A 4,446-nucleotide genomic window follows, 5' to 3' on the forward strand; every position below is an offset into this window, starting at 1 on the left:
CAAGTGGCTGTTTCATGAGTGTTTCTGATAAAAATAATCATATCTGTAATTCTTTTTTCTTTGATTATTATATGTTTTCACACAACTAAGATGTGCCTTTATTTAAATAATCTGAGATTACAAAACAGTTATTCATTTTTAAACAAAAAATATATCAAGAAATTGTGGAATGATCATTAAACATTTGCAATTTATAATTGGATTTATTCTGAATTTTATCCTTTTAAAAGGTACAGATTAAATTTGTTTTCCACTTAAATTTAAGAATTAAAGACACTTGTGCAATATCAAGTTTTAATTAATATGAAGGTTTTCCAACAAAAACTATTTCCTGTTAAACAACCAAATAATTGATGGCAATAAATCTGATTTTCAGAAAATACATATAGATATAATAAATTTAATCTGAACATAAAACTAAATATTACTGAAGCATTTTTCTGGTTGAAGCCAAAAGAAGTATATTACTTATATGGTAGAAACATATTTTTTAAATTAACTATTTTTTACCAAACCATTGAGAGGAAAATAATTACATTTGCTAACAATCCTAGTGAATCTTAGTTTACAAACTTTTCTTCTAAGAAAATACAAATAATGTGGAAGAGGCACAGAACAAAACAAAAGATTTTAGACAAGAGTGATGAGAGTGACAGAAATAACATTTCAAATGAAAAATTAAAAGGACCAAATTCATGTAATCACTATTTAGGTATGTACCAAACTAAAGACAATAAAGAAAAAGGTATAATCAGTGTGGAAGCTTTTTGCTAATTTTGAGGTGACATTTACCCAGGAGAAAGCATGGCAATTTATGTTTATTTTCTAGATTCCGTAAGATAGTCTATAAAAACTACTTATCAGTGTCTTTCAATAGCCACAGGAAAAAGAATAGAAATTGTTATAATGACTTGAGATAAATATGAATCTGTAATATTTTGTCATGTTATAATTTTATTTTCAAAGGCAGTGCAATTCAAAAAGATTGTCCTTGATTTTACTGAATATTTTAACCATTTTTTCAATATCTAATAACTGTGACAAAAACTTATTTTTCAGACTGATAGTCATATATTAGCTCTTGACAAAAAAAATTAGTGGTCATTTATAAGAATGACCATTAAGTACCTGATGTACAATGATAAGAAGAAAACAAAACAACATATTTGGTACTGTGTATCAAAAGGCTTTACAATGGTCATACTTTTGAACCTGAAATTCCACTCCCCAGGGTCTTTCCTAAAGAAACAAATCAATGTGCAAAGATGTACATACAATTATATTCATTGCACCATTGTCTGATAACCATGAAGGCCTTGGAAAAGAAACTCTAAATATACAACAATAGGGGGTTAGTTAACTGCATTTATGGTATAGCTACAGAATGCTATGCATCCCTGAAAAATGAAGAGTAAGGTATGCATGTAAGTTCACACATATAAATTATACAAAATAAAGATACTACAATTAGTAATTATAAAACAGGTTAAATGGTAGATATAGTACTATAGCTCATAAACTATAATTTATAAAACTATATATTCATAAACTACATACACACATAACCTACACAAATGACAAAGGGTTGGAATGAAAAGATTTAAGATTTATAAACCAGAGTGTTAGAAGTTAGAAAGTATAGTGCTATTGTTTGTTTTTTTTTTTACTTGGGTTAAGATAGAGTTTATAAAATGTCCACAATGACTATGCATTATTCAGAAGAAAAATGTTATTAAAAAAAAAAAACCTCACAAATCATATTTATGAGAAATAGGACAAATTATCCAGTTTGAAAACCTTATATTTTTGTTATGATTTGATAAAAGTGCTTTGGAAAACATGTTAAATAATTCTAAAATTGCAATCAGTCATTACTTAATTTATCTTATGGATATATATTAATTTTTAAATAAAAGCATTTTATTTTGGTGTATTAACTGAAAGTGGTATATAATAAGAAATACTTTCAAATGCAAAAAAAGTGCAGATCTTTCCCGTTTTTATGAATATTAATACAAAAAGCAATCTGGCATGTTATAAAATTTTCCGTATTAGGTTTTTCAGATGTGGAACTGAAGAAACTATGCAACAAAAATTTTACGAGTTACTTTGAAGTGATTTCTTCACAATCACTTGTCTATAATGAATTTTTTGAAATTTTATACTAAATTATAAACTGGAACTTCATAAAAAGTACACTTTGTTAGCTAAATTTTTTACTGAAAAATAGATGTAATGCAGAGAATAACAAACATTGGAAAAAGTTAAACTGAAAAAAAGTATGAAATATTGTGAAAAAATTGTAAATTATGTACCAAATTATTTGTATATTAGTACTAGGGTAAACAGAAGCAATTTCTTTTAAAGCGTAAACAAAATCTTAACTGTGCGACTAAGATACACAAGTTTTGAGGAATACTTATTTCCAAGTTAATCTATTTTGTGGATTTTTCTACTGTGCTCATTAGGAACTGACACATAAGGAATGAAAGGAATTATAATTTGATTTTGTTTATAATGTGTTTGCTTGTAAGATGATCTTTGCTCCCAGGAATGTAGAAAAACTGAACTCCGTATGTGCCTAAGTGAAACATAAAATTAAATAAAGCATAAAAGATCTAGAAAGTTCCAAACTGGTGTGCTACTTTGAGGCTGTTATGAGCTATAGTCCTTTAAATTACGTTCTCAAACTTGACAATCTGTTTTAGATATTTAGGTTAACTGTTACTCTTTGTACCTGTCTGCTGTTTCTGTATTAACTCCCTGACATATTCTTTAAATAACACTTCAAAGGAGATGCAATAGACAAATTTCATAGATTACTTTCACTATAGACAAAAAGAAACCTGATATCCAAACTACTTTATTTAGAACATAAGTTATTAGGCGTGATCTAGTGATCTAAGGAAATAGAGTCCCCAAATTTAGGATAATGGGTACTTTTATGATAGATAGTATTGAAGAAAATCTTCAAAACAGCACTGATTTAAAGATAAGAGACAAAACTTGGGTCGAGTCTTGATGTCAGAAACCCTGTAATTGTAAGCACTTCATTTTATATTTCTGGGTATAAAATTCATCAACTGTAAAGTGAATAGTTTTGGACCAGACACTCTTTATCATTCCTTCTGCTAAATAACTCTCTGGTTGGTTAATTTTGAAGCCAAATGATGTTTAAGTGTTTGTGCTTTTATATTGTCATACCTATTTCATTAATATAGATAATGAAAATGTACTAAAAATTCTTACTGCTTGCTTGCATTCATTAAAAGTTCCTTTACGAAATGTGTGTGTGTGTGTACAGATGTTAGGAGTGGAATAGGATGAAGGAAGAAGGGAGGGAAGGAGAAAGAGGGAGAGAGGGAGGGGAGGCGAGAGAGAGAGAGAGAGAGAGAGAGAGAGAGAGAGAGAGAGAGAGAGAGAGAGNTTGTGGTAGAAAACATAAACATACACTTCCATCTAATATGTCAGGGAAACAGTTAGCCTTATGAAATTATTTTCCGTCACATTTTGGGTTGAGTTATTAATAGGTGGTATTGACAGAGTAAAATGCCAACTTGCATATTCATTAGAGATGTGAATGACAAGGTTAGTAAAGATATTACCTTTATTGGTCACATACTCCAGTTAAGTTTTTAAAAGCCTTAACTTCATTTAACTTTCATTGAACAAGTGAAATTCATTCTGAATTGCTTGTTACAAAATTTACTGCTTTCTCTTCAAAAATTATTTCCTTTTTCTCTGAAGCTCTTTTTATTACCTTCTTCATCATTCTCTCTTTATTCTTATTTCCTCTGAAACAGACGGCACTAGTCTTCATTTAACTCTATGCTTAAGAGGGTGTGTGGAATCCTAAACTCAGTGCTAATTAATATTAAGGATCTACAACCAGAACTGAGCAAACTCACTCTTCAGCTTCTTCACACCGGGAGGAGTTATAAGAGTTATAACTACAACTACAGTTTTAAAGTTTATACCATGAAAGACTTCAAATTATGTTTGGTTAATAATTAGAAGTAATTTAGGACCTAATATTTGAATACAATAAAATTCTCTTCCCTCTGTAAATTTAACCATTTCACAAATGTCCCAGATACCATTTTTTTTCTCAAGAAAGGTTGCTTCCATGATTAATCTTCTCTTCAAACTCCCTCAACTAAATATCTTCCCTTTGCTTTTTAAAAAAAATTAAATTTATTGGGGCGACATTGGTTAGTAAAACTACATAGGTTTCAAGGGTATTATTCTGTAATACATCATCTGTATATTGTCTTATGTGTTCACCACCCAGAGTCAGTTCTCCTTCCATCACCATACATTTGATCCCCCTTTTCCCTCATCTACCACCCCCCTCCCCCCTACCTCCTGGTAACCACTAAACTGTTGTCCCTTTGCCTTTATGCACATCATGAAGATTCCTTTGTTCAATCTGTTGACTTCCCTCTC

The 4,446-nt window shown here is 29.8% G+C and overlaps 1 protein-coding gene across 1 annotated transcript in view; it reads right to left on the reverse strand.

Annotated features, from left to right (window-relative positions):
• The window catches only part of LOC109378071 (regulating synaptic membrane exocytosis protein 2-like), a gene marked incomplete at its 5' end in the record, with an annotated part of 124,693 nt that overhangs the window by 88,832 nt on the left and 31,415 nt on the right, over positions 1–4,446 (reverse strand). The window lies entirely within an intron of this gene.

Source organism: Hipposideros armiger, unplaced genomic scaffold (assembly GCF_001890085.2).
Source record: "Hipposideros armiger isolate ML-2016 unplaced genomic scaffold, ASM189008v1 scaffold_1722, whole genome shotgun sequence".
NCBI classification, from domain to species: domain Eukaryota; kingdom Metazoa; phylum Chordata; class Mammalia; order Chiroptera; family Hipposideridae; genus Hipposideros; species Hipposideros armiger.